Raw genomic sequence first — 13015 nt, forward strand, 5'->3', positions numbered from 1 at the left:
GCTGGTTCCCAGGGTCACCAACCCGCAGGTGGGCGGCTCCGCCCCGCAGCGCCCAAGCCCCTTCGGCGGGGCCAACCCCGCAGCCTCCGGCCCTGAGCCCCGGCCCCGCAACCCCCAGCCGTGCCGCTCCCGGCCCGGCAGTTCCCCTGCCCCGCACCCCCGGCCCGCGCACCGGCTGCCCCGCGGTGGCGGCGATGCAGTTCCGCGGCGGGCAGGCAGGGGGCGCCGCGCCACAGCGCACGGGCGGCGGGCACTGCTGGCAGCGCCGGCTCTTCGGAAGGGAGCACAACCGAGCCGGTAGCCCCGCGGCGACCAGCCCGGCTCCGAGTCAGGAAACTTGAGCCTTGCTCTCCCCATGAAGGGGGCGGTAAAGCTTGCGGTACCTTCAGCTCCAGGTAGACGTGGCTTTGTACAGAGTGATGTGCGAGTATATATACATGTATTGATATATAATAAACATACACACTCTACACAGTTAAAAAACACAGGTTGAATCGAAGACCCTGCTGTTTTCAGTAATGCAACAAATTAGAACGCTAGAATTCTCGAGGGAATCATCCCTCTCAGCACCCTGCTGATAATAAACTCATTAAACAAAGAACTCACCAGACCAGCTGGACTCGGCACTCTTCTCACAAAGTCCGCTCCAGCTCAGTTCATCTCCGCACGCTTCCTCCCCCCGCTTTCTTTTTTGTCCTCTGGAGAAAGCGCGAGCAATGCTCCGGTGCCCACACGCCTCTAGAGCGTGAACCCCGCGGTGGCCCTGGCGCTCAGCGCGGCCCCGGCGCGCAGCCAGCGCGGCGCCCGGCCCCGCCGCCACAGCGCGGCATGTCGGCTCCGACCCATCCGCTGCTGGAAACTTGAGCGACGGGGGGAAGGAAAAATAGCCAGGGAGTGGGAGAAGAACAACAAAAAAAATTAAAATTAAAAAAAAAAAGAAGAAGAAGAATAAAGGCGAGAAGGAGGGAGAGATCCAACTTTCTTAAGACATGTCCAGGCAAAGAACGGGCAGAGTTGAGGAGTTACAGCAGCGGAGAGAGTGAGAGTGGGGACGCTGCGCCGGATCGCCGACTCCTTCCCTCCCTCTCTCCTTCCCCCGCCTCCCTTCCTCCTTTCTTCCCTCCCTCTCCCTCCGTCTTCTTTCGCACTCTGTCCGTCCCCCTCGGACCCTGCTCACGGCAGCACCTCCCCCTCCCTGCCCTCGCCGCTGCAGTCGAGCGCGGCGGCCGGCGGGAGCAGCGCGCAGCTCTCCGCGCCGGCACCGCACCGTGGCCGCGGCCGCCCGCACTCCCTCCCTCCCTGCCGCAGGTGAGGCGCCGTACCCGCACGGCCCCCCGCCCCGGCCTCCCTCCCGCCCCGCTCGGAGCTTGGAGGCCCCGCTGGCTCCGCCGCCGCAACGCCGCTCGACTCGGCGGGACGGCGCTGCCCCCGCCGCAGCGCCTGGCGGCTCCTTCTCGGCGGGGCACAGCCGCCAGCTTAGGGCTGAGCACGCGAATTTCCCACTCTCTCCCGGCCACGTTAAGTCAAGAATAGTCCTCTCCCTCTCCTCTCAAGCAAGCAAGCAAGCAAGACGTATTTATTATGTGGTTCTCCCTCATCCAAAGTCAGCCCCAATTACTCTTCTTCGATAAAGTTCAGATGTTGCCCAGCTGAAAGGAGCGGCCTCAGAAGGTCCTGAACGGTGTGGTTTATAAAATTTCGGGAAAACTACAGAAAATGCCTTAAAAGTTATTTGCCTGAGAAACATAGTGTGACAGTAAATTTGCAAAGCACTCTGGGATTCTCACAAGGTAAAATACTCTTTTACTAAACAATTTATCCCTAAGGACCTTAAAGTCATGGCCTTCTTCCAAAAGGCAAATTGACTGCTGAAGACATTGGGTCATTATTTCCTATAAGATGCACCACTAAAATCTATCAGCCAAATGAGTGTGCAGGATTCTAGGATGGGAAGAGCAGATACAAACTGCAGTATATACATATTAAGTACATTTCCAAATAGTGCATACATGCCATTTCAGTCTAGGAATGTTCACTTTGGGCAAACCATTGGAAAGTTTAATGCCAAAATTCTCTGTCCTTATAGATTACCACAACAGACGCAGCTGACTGATTTATTTAGCATCTCATCTTCTTTTTAGAGACCCTAAATGGAATTATACTGAGTCCTTATCCAAGTGCCACTGGGCCAGATGACCTTTTCTTCTGTGAAAACTGCTTCAAAGTGAGTTGCATAAAATAAACTGCATTGAAAATAGCATTCCAGAAAAGGACTAAAAGGGAAATACTTTAGGCCATTATAACTAAGGGCTAAAAACAAATGTAAACCACACTTCTACTCCCTACAGTTGCAAATATTTCATAATTTTGTACTATGAAATTTCCTACCTTTCAGATCCACTACCATATTGTGGTTGATAGCTGAGTTAAGTAATGAAAGATCAGGGCCACAGATTGCTTAAAATTTACTTTAATTCTTAATGCCTGGAGAAGTGGCAGAATTGCAATAACCTTCTGTAAGTTGGACAGGACCATCTCTGAAAAGTATCTGGTAAAGACTGAAAAAAAAAAATCAGAGGCTTCTGATTTGAATCTCCTCTAGACATGCTATGCTGACATTAAGTACTTTAGAAGAAAAATAAAGGGATATGCCATCCTTCTCCAACAGTGGGTAAAGGATGCTTGGCACTTCAGATAAAGTGTTGGAGCCATGATGTCCAGGCAAGTCTATTCAAAAGTCTGCTTAATATAGATAGGTTTACCTTCTAAAACAGGTTTCTAACATCTTAAATAATATTGACAAAGCCATTTTGATACTTATTGAATATTCCGTTTTAATTTTGTGTTTTCTCTGCCCTTTAATTTTTTTCTTGGAAATAGTGTCAATAACGCTGCTGTAATTATTGTTTACTTTCACTATAGTGGGAAAAGTATCTTTGTGATGTGTTATCCCAAAGCAAATTCATATATTCTTTAATATTTTGCTAACCTATAGGAAAGGTACAAAAGAGAATACTTGAAATCACACTTCGGTGTCTAGGGCACCATCCATGTCACTGAAAATCTTCCAGTCTTGCAACCATTGTAGCAAAATATGTTTGGTTCTGCCTGTCATCTATTAACATATGTCTGTCCTTATCAAATTGCCTAAGATGAAACAAGTTTCAGCTCAGCTTTCAATAAATAAAAAAAAATAAAATTAAATTTAAAAAATGGAGTTGTCTGGACTCAACTTTTCTTTCAAGAGAAACATGAATCCTTCAGCTTAGGAATTTCCCAAAGACTGAAATAGAAATTACATTTCCACATAATCATAATCAAAGCCATTACTGTCTGCTTCTAAGGCATTATGGCACTAGCACTCTTCTCACTAATTTATCTCAAAACCTAGCCTCACTGTTTTCAACTCTTGTTTGTTGTATATTTAACAAAGAGGAGGTGGTAGTTAACTGGGTGAGATCGGAAGTAAATACCAAACTCGAGTGTCCTCCAGAGAAATTTTCCTGCTCCCAGTTCAAGGTATGCACTTGGGGAATGATATCTGAAGTACTTTGGACTGATTTCTCAGCTCCTATTTTGTTAAAGAGAAGTTAATTTTAAATTGTTACAACCTCAGCTGCATAAAACTTTGAAGATCAAAAATGGCACTTTGAATTACACTGGCTCAGAGATGGCAAAAGCAAGGATAACTCTCTCTTGGTCTCTATGAGAGTAACCCAGTTGCAATTGCTACACAAAGTACAGCTTCAAAAAAAGTACTTTTGAACACAATAGCAGCCTGTGACTCAGGGGCAATAAAGGGGCCATAAACATCGATTGTCTGTAACAGAGGGCAAATACATCTTTTCAGTAAAGAGGTCAGACACAGTTTCCAGTGAGTTCTCTGTCAATTAAAAATTAACTGACCTGATTTGTTTTACAGTAAGAACTAAATTCTGTACAGTATAAAAGGCCAGCACAAAACCTGTACTCTATGTGAAATTCATTTTTACAGGGAGGAGGAAACTGTTTGGTAACAGTTCTGCTCTGGTTGTTTTCCTTTTTCTCATCTGGTCTTAGGAAGAACTCCCCAGACCTCAAATAGTTGTAACCTTTGGAAAGCAAAACAAAACAACTTCCCAAAACTCCATAATCCTCCATATACTCCATATATCCTTTCCTTGGCCTGCAGTCAAGGGTATATACTCCTTTACCACTCTAGCTTGTTTCCTGTCTAGTAAATGCAGACCTGGGCAATAAAAACTAATTCTGTCTTTCTGACTGTTCTTGTCTACTCTTTGGAAACTTGGGTTGAGCTACAAATGTTGACTTCTCCCCCTCTGCTGTTCGCAGTGGGGGAAAGGGGGCAAGTTCTATGAAATACACATATGAGAGTGCTGACATTTTCTTACTTCAACCAAACTTTTTCAAAACCCCTGAAAATCTTTAGGATTACCCTAGCATACATCTCTTTATCTGACAGAATTTGAGCAAGGATATTTAACTTTTCATATTTTAATTATTTTTATTGACTTTTTTTTACCCTAGAGAATTATTACTGCATAAAATATCACTGACTATTTGATTAGATATTCTTTCCCAATGCTATTCAAGACTTCCAAGGCAGCAATGTCAAAATAATAGTCATATATCAGCTTTTGTATAATGAAATGCTAAACTATATCAACTACCTGACAATCTATTGTGTGCCCTGTGAACCTAAAGATGAGTTTAGTGTGGCTACTCAATCATTAAACCTACAAGGTACAACTATTTGTGGGTATGTTCTAAATGCACACATATGCAGTAGTGAAGAAAACCTGGAGCAATGCTACTGAGGAAAAAAGTTAAACTTAAGAGATAATTTTGTGTTTCTAGGTTCTAGTTCTTCAGGTGCTAGTAGGGTGAGGGCATCCAAATATTCCAATAGTAATTTTCTGAGCCTTTAAATTGACAGAGACAGCTGATCTGTTACAGAGTGATTTTTCATTTTTGTTCTTTTAGCAAAAAGGAGAAAAATATTCTTTAAACGAAAGTGAGCTAGGCAGCCTCATATTTACATTTTAATTTTATAGATTACCTCTATGTGTATGTCAACTTTTGAGAAACATTTTAACATCACTTCAGAAACAAACCACTTTTCCACATCCCACTTTTTTTCACCAATCCATCTTTGGAAATAATTTTTAAAATCACATAATGTAAGTTTGCTTTTATGACATTTATTTTACTCTGTGCCATACTGGCAACCAGAACAGAACCAGCTGCACCGTTATGGACAATACTGGTGTTTTGATTAAAGGTCTGGATGGAATTTAGGGTAATGGTTTGTGCTAGCTCATCCCAAACAAAAGTGAAAATCCTATTCAGTATTCCCTGGGGTGGAAAGATGATGGAGATTTGCAGGGATTATTGTGTGGTCTGGCTCAGCAAGGTAGACTAAATCTACTTCTCCATTAGATAATATCTTCCTCCTGAGTGGTACTTGGACTGCTCTGTGGAGCTCAAATCCACCCAGCTCAAGGCAGAAATACATTGGTTCAGAGTCTCATGCCTACAACACAAGTAACTACTGATTTAAATATTTACAGGACAATTAAAATGTTTGAGAAGGTCAGAAAAAGGCTAGGCTGTAACAGTCATTAATTTTCAAATAATTTTTTAAGATGTGTAGACTGGTACTTTTTATTTTATCAAGCACAGGCTTAACACTAGAGTAAGGAAAGGGATTTTCAGACTCACCAGTCCAGAACTACATGACTGGCACTTTTTATGACAAAAAGAGATGAAAGAAATCTGCTCTCCACTGGATCTTCAACCTGTTGTTTCCTTGAGCTGGTTCTTCACCTCTTTTAGAGTTTTCTAGAGCTTTCAAGAGCTTTCAAAATTGAAAAAAAAATCCAAATAATGCTTTTATGACATATAATGCTAAAATAATAGTAATAATTTCACTTCCTTGATTTTGAGTAGTTGGAATTAGTTGTCCAGGTTCCATTAAACCCAGAGCTGATGTGAGATCACAAAATTGAAGTTGTAAGAGCTCTGGTGACATTAGTATTATGTAGGATTGAATGAAGTAAAAGGACTGCTGTACAAGTGTGATGTTCTGTTTTGAACTAAGGTATTGGTCCTTTTGATTCTAAAATTGGTCCTAAATCCAAAATTAGAGTTTGAACAACTATGGAAGAAAGTAGAGAGACCAAGTAATTGTACTTATAAACATCTGAAATAGATTTGTACTCTGCATAAGCAGTGGATGTACCGAATGTTCCTGGGTTGGTAGGATGGTTTTAATTTTGTATAGGATAATTAATGGTGGAATGTAATACTCTGAATGTCTTCAAAATTCTTCAGGTTATAACAAAAAAGAAAGGCATAGGTCTCTGCTGAGACCAAGTCATCATGTCTCTTATTTTGGTCATTGATGCTTTTTAAAAGACTAGGGCTAGACTAAAGCTTATAAATCTATAGCATTAAAATATATAGCATGTAAGTCTAGAACCCAACCGAGTTCAGTTTACTGTATGTCTCAAAGAGATTTTAATTTTGCTGGCATCTATCATGTCATAAACGTCATGTTTATTTAAGACTAGATATCTTATTCATTCAGATTTAATTAATCATAGGTTAAGGTTTGGTTTAGGATTTGCTAATCCAAATAGTTAAAAATCTAGATGACTTCAGAATTTTGAAAAGCTGATAGATAGAAAGGAAGCTGTTTTCCATCGTCACTGAGGCTCAATGTTTTTCCACAAAGAATATTATACATTACTCTTCTACTACAATTATTCTTGACAGACAGCTAAGAGCCCTTAGATTTCATCAAGATGAAGATTCCTGGTCTTTACTGGTGGTTTTTATCTCATTTTACTAATATTAGGATTCATTTCAGATTAAGCCTTGTGTACATGCATCCAGCTTCTAGAGTTCAATGTATTTGGGAATGATATTTCGTCCAGCGTAAGAGAGGACTCTCCTGACTAGACATTCCCACTCCACATGATATCTTATCTTCTGTGAACTGAGTTGTCTGGTCCAGAAAGAGTGTATGTGTGGAAAAACCCTTTCTTCCTTTGCTTACATGGCGTTCTTCTCTATTTTATTAATGAAAATTCAACTTAAATCAATTAAAATAATCTGAATTTAGTGAAAGGCTGTTGGATCTTGGAAGTGCCTGAATATTTAAGGAACAAACAGAAGGTGCTCAGCATGACAAGTCCCCTTTCCTTTTAGCTGTCTAGTCAAGCACAGTGTTGTAGCAAGGAGATGAGAGTCTCCGCTCAAAGTTTATCAAAAGGATGCAAAGTTTTCCATTGTGAGTCATGGAAATAATAATGGCTTCATGAGTACAAGGGGAGGGTTGATTCTTTACTTCGCGAAACATTGCTCCTCCAGCTGAAATTAATCCAGCACGTGAAACAAGAACCTCTCCTGCAAGAGCACATTGGGCAGAGAATCTTTTATGAACTCTTTATTTGTTTTCTGTCTTGCCTAGGCACCATTAAGTCAAGTACTCTACTTTAATAGCTAATAAAATCTCCTTTTCCTGTATTTGAAGGTAATTTACTATCCTTTTTTGGCAGCTCCGTGTAAGAAAAAGGTCTTGGTCTATCCACCCTACCTGACTTGGCTTTCCATCACAATTCTTGTCATATAACAGTGTCATTTCTTTTCTGGTATATGCAAAGGAACTACATTGCTAAAACAAAATTTCCAAATAAAAGGATTAATATGGGTATTCCATATAAAAATTATCTATTGTCTCATATGCTCTGTATTACTGAATAGGACTTCACAACCTGGATTTTTTTCCTCTTATTTTTCAGCACGCATTAACCTTCTGTCTCTCTTTCATGATAAACGAAGAAAATGTGATTTGCTGCCTTCTTCATTCTTTCTCTTTTTTTTTTCCAAAGTTCTGTATTTTAAATAGCTAAATCATTAAAAGCCTCACAGAATGTCCAACACGTCATCTTCCAAAATAAAGCTATGCCATATTTGAGTTCTAGTCTTACTATCTTACTATACTATCTCTAGTACTGTATACCATCTTTAGTTCTGTTATGGCACATCAGAGAGGTTACTCCTTTTTAAATTAGCCAAATAATGAACACTGTAGAAGTGTTCGTTCAGCCAATATTATGTTACTTTGAATGTATGGGAAAATTCCCTCATATAAATGGGATCACATAAAGGGCAATGTCTGTTAAATAAAAGCATATATCAAAATAGGATCTAACTAAGAATCAATATCAATGTATCCCATTTTTACATCATGAGCGTATATGTGTGTCAGTCATGAGAAATATATTGTGTACTTTTCTGCTGGTAATTGCAACATCCTTGCTCACCTACAGCGAGTTATAGAGCATGCCTTCAGGCATGAACTGCCCTCAAAATAAAATTCTACTGTACTATTATTTTATATTGACAATCTTTATAAAGCTAGCGTCTTGGAAGCTGAAACTGTGTAATAAAACTTGCATGCCGCCTAAACACAGCTCCTAAGCAGTTTCTTTAAGTTCAGAAAAAATTTGCCTTGCTTTAGTTCAAGCTACAGAGAAAGAAGTATCTGCCTACAGGTTCTTATATAAGGAGCAGAAAGAAGAAAGTAGATTGGTGAGGTACACTGGGTAGGGTTCAACAGATGAGTTTCATGAGAGAGACAGAGAAGGAAATATTTTCACTTCCAGAAAAGGTACTAGGTAAGCTGACATTCAGTTAAGATGTTTGAACTTACCATTGTAGCAGGGAATTTTTGCAGGTTTTGTGTAGATTTTTCAACTAGCCGGTGCAGTTAGGTCTGTCTGTACCTTGAAAGCAGATGCAACCTGTCATAAATTCTTGTGGTGATTCATTCGTTTATATGCATCTTGCACAGATGGAATTTTTCAGACCTGTGGAAGCAACATTAGATGTATTATTCAAGGCTGATGAGTCAAATATTCTACCAGACCTATCACAATATTCAAAATAAATCACCGTGCTGCTTTGCTGCCCAAAATCTAGAATAAAGAGTACTTCAACATGTATTTTATCCAACAGGAAATGATTAATTAAAGAAAATATATTTCAGTTAATCAAGAACAGTTTAGTAAAGCAGAGTAATAAAGAAAAAGATGACTTTAAGTTTGGCATTTTCAAGGCATTGTATCAAATAAAATTATTTTGAAGAAAACCCGTACCTAAATGTGTTTTTCATTGCTTGGCATTGTATTTTCTCCCTTCTCTTCCTCACCCCTCTTTCTTTTTCTGTGTACTTATAATCTTCTAACTGTAATAGGAATCTAAATACATGATGGAACACTGGCTTTGATGATAACTCCTTCTCTACTCTCAAGTTATTGACTTTTCTTCCTGCTTAGTTTTCTCTCCTATTACTGTTACCACCACAAGTGTTCAGGAGTAGGGCACTCTATTGCACTTCCATTTGAACTTTTTCTGAAAATCTAACTGAGATCAACAAAATATCTTATCAAGTATTTCCTCAATATAAATAAGAGAGAGGCCTTTCTGTTTCAGGAGGCGTTGGGTTTGAAACTTCCTGCAAATACACTGAAATCTGATTTTATTTTTAGCATCTTTGTGTTGTAAAATCCATCACTTCCATTTTTATGTTATATTATTAAGACACTTCAAATGAAATAATTCTAAGGATTGCATGTGTTGAGCTAGAAACATTTTTTATGTAGCATTTTTTCATTGGTGACCCAAATAAAACCATATAAAATAAATGCAAGAATTGATCATCACCTGTACTTTCCTGTCAGGGTTGAAGTATGCCAGGGAATCAAAAGCAGTTAAGTGATTATTTCATGAAATCACTACCACAATGCTCTCATAGTCCTTTGCAAAATGAAAGAAAAATCCAGACTGGAAAAGCACTTTCTACTTTCACAGCAGTGGAATAAGTTTGTTTATTCAGTAAGTAACTATGTTTGTGCTGGCAGAGATAAGTTTTTTACTGAACTACTTGAAATATTCTGGCTATCTTCTTATTTCATTAGTGGAGGCAGCAGGCAGAAACTACATTATGTGAAACTGCATTGCTGCGTACAAGTCTTCTCATCTTGCATGATTTAAACAGTAAAATACATTGTTAAACTGCTTAGTCTGTGTGGTGACAAGGACTGTACAACTATCCAACCACATAAACAAACTGCTTATTAAAATTTTGTCTAGTTCTGTCCTTCTGTCTGATGCAAATGTTTTCAATCAGGCAGGCTCATTGAAAAAAGATTATACATAATTAAATTTCAGTGGCTATAACAGAGCACTACTTGATTATATTATGTTAGTTGTATTTGTAAAATGTGTTATGAAGATTTTGTGCTTTTTTAATATTCGATTTCTCTCTTCAGTTTTGATTAAAATATTTTGCTAGAGTATCTTCACAGAGAGTGGACTGTATTTCGTTTTGTATTTATTTCAATTGTGTTCTAATTGCAAACTACACAAAATAATAAAAACTGTGATCATGAAAGTGTTTTCTGCATTTTGATGAAATATCAAATATAGAAGTTAAATTTTCTGTATCTTCCCAACCATCATTCAGGAGTTTAGAGTTTAGTGGAAAAAATAATTATGGAGTAAAACAGCTATCTGAGATGCCAGATACTCCAGGGAGCGAGAATGGAATTTTTATAGCCAAGTCACTGGCTTGAACATGGCCTATTTTAGTGGAGACTGAATATACTGACTTTTTGATAGCTCATCACCGGCTATAAAAATTTTTTTTTTGTGAATTAAACTAGTTTTGTGTAGATGTGTGTTTAGGATGCAAAGAAAGGTTTTATACATGTTTAAAATTTCCAAAGATGAAAAAGGATACTTCTAGAGACTTTATCATAAGACAAACATTTTTTGTTAAAATGTAATTAAGTGGGGAATAGCAATAGACTGAAGCCTGTACTGCCATGCCTCTATGTTGCTTTGGACATCAAGGACTTGAGTTTTTCAGACTTTACGGATTACTACAGACAACAATCCTTTCTTAAAGTTACCTGGTTGAATGTAAGGAGAAATTCTGTATCTAGTACTGGACAATGCTCCTTCCATGAGAAAAATCCAGTTACAAAATTCAAGATCAAAAAATGTTTACCATGGTCTTAAACCATAGAAAAATCAATACTGTTTTTTGATTAAAGTGAATTCAGGAAAAATGTCACATACAAGCCCAAGGAAAACTTTTTCATTATTTATTTGTTAAGATTACATCTATCAGTGAATTTACATCTATTAGTGTATTACATCTATTTAGTGAATTATTAAAAACAAAGACAGTTAGCCAATGACTGAGCTTTATTTAACTTCCTTTTCTGTTTGGTTAAGATTGTGAAATATTTCTTCAAGCTGATCTATGTAATATGGTCTAGTCTAAGTGAGACCTCCATAGTTTATTTATGTATGCAACTCATTCTGTTATTAAAGAGATATTTTGTTTGGCTTCTTAATACAATGATGATCCTTTCACTAGTTAATACATATCCTGACACAATAGCAGAAAGACACTAGTATGCTCCTCCTTGTAGTTCAACTGTTAGGAATGTTGGAGGTTTTTTTAAGGAAAACAAACCCTTGCTTTCTTTGATTATTTCCCCTCCAGCCCATAAACTGCATAAGGGATGTCTGTCCTTTGAAATACTTTTCCTTGTGTTGTGCAGCATTGCAATTCCAGATGACAGTATGAGTGTTTGTAAAAGCAACAATATATTACATAGAATTTGCGATTGGTCCTCATCCTAAAGTGCTGAAAAGAGATCCCTCCATGATTTCCTCCATGTTTCTGTCATCAAGGTGACGATTATAAGCCGCACCAGTTTGACTAAAATTTTGGTCCAAACCCAAAGTGCGGCTTATAATCAGGTGCGGCTTATATATGGACAAAGAACGAAAAGTTGCTGTTTTAGTTTGGAGGACAGGTGTCTGCTGAGAAAGGCAGGAGCTTCTCTTTGAAATGGAGAATGTAAACCCCCTCCCTCCAAATTATTATAATTTGGAAATCAAGGGGCTTTCAGGCAAAAATATGGGAATTAGGAATAACAGTTCTTTTCTAGGGAAATTAAAATAGAAATACAGTAGTGCAAAGAAACAAACTCCAAACCCTGAAAAAGTCAGAGTACAACCTGACACCCTGTCAGGCAGGGTGTTGGTAGCAGTCCCATTAAATGGTGGTTGCATCCTCCTGCAGTGACAGATGTGATTCAGTTGGAGCAGTGCTCCTGTACAAGGTGTAGTTTCCCTCCGGAGGTCCAGTGGTGATGTGGAGAAATCCAGTTTCCTTCTGGAGTCCAGTGGAGAAAGGGGCTCCCTTAGTGTCCCAAAACCTCTGTTTTTATCTTGGTAAGAAATGTTGGGCTCTTCCCCCTGGTTGGAGCAACTTCAGTGGGATGCAGTAATTTTATCAGTCCCACAGTGGGACTCAATGGGCCATTAGCAGAAAATGACTCCCTGGAGGAAGGATGGGTTGTGAAAAGATAAAGAACAATGCCCTGCCTGGTTTCAGTGGATGGCCCATTAGCAGAATATCTTCCGCGGAGATAAGGATCACTGCCCCCACCCTCAACAGATGGTGATAGAATAGATCTTTTATCACACTCTGTTTTGTAATGTGCGGCTTATAATCAGGTGCGGCTTATGTATGGACAAAGAACGAAAAGTTGCTGTCTTATAATCAGGTGTGGCTTATAATCGTGAAATTACTGGACTTAAAGGAGAGGAACTGGGAGGAGGACAATACCAGTGAGGAATGTTTTGCAACTAATTCCAGAATACAAATATTTGTTCATGCAAGGGAACATGCAGGAAACAAGGGCAAGGATTAACTGCTACCACTGTATTGCTCAGTGGCCTCATAGGAAAAGTAATTATTGATAAGGATTAAATTGTCTGCCCAGGTTTGTCCATTGGCTTAAGAAATGGATGGTTTGCTGATTTCCTTTGGCTCTTCTAATTGCAACTGGGTTGATCTGACATGATTTTTTTTTTGTGTGACCAATCTAAACAAGAAGACCCTCAATTTCTTGAGAAGCCTAGT

At 39.2% G+C, this 13015-nt stretch overlaps 1 protein-coding gene across 5 annotated transcripts in view; it reads right to left on the minus strand.

Moving 5' to 3' along the window:
* Positions 1-740, minus strand: part of FAT1 (FAT atypical cadherin 1) — a 112884-nt gene extending 112144 nt beyond the window's left edge. For 4 of the 5 annotated variants that reach the window (XR_004417931.1, XM_033059761.2, XM_033059758.2 and 1 more), the window contains exon 1: positions 607-680. The gene's annotated coding sequence lies outside the window, so the exon portion shown is untranslated. Of the gene's footprint in view, positions 1-606 lie in introns of all 5 variants that reach the window. The other variant, XM_033059760.2, reaches the window with a different exon arrangement.
* Positions 741-13015: the final 12275 nt, after the last annotated feature.

Source organism: Catharus ustulatus, chromosome 5, assembly GCF_009819885.2.
Source record: "Catharus ustulatus isolate bCatUst1 chromosome 5, bCatUst1.pri.v2, whole genome shotgun sequence".
Classification (NCBI taxonomy): Eukaryota; Metazoa; Chordata; class Aves; order Passeriformes; family Turdidae; genus Catharus; species Catharus ustulatus.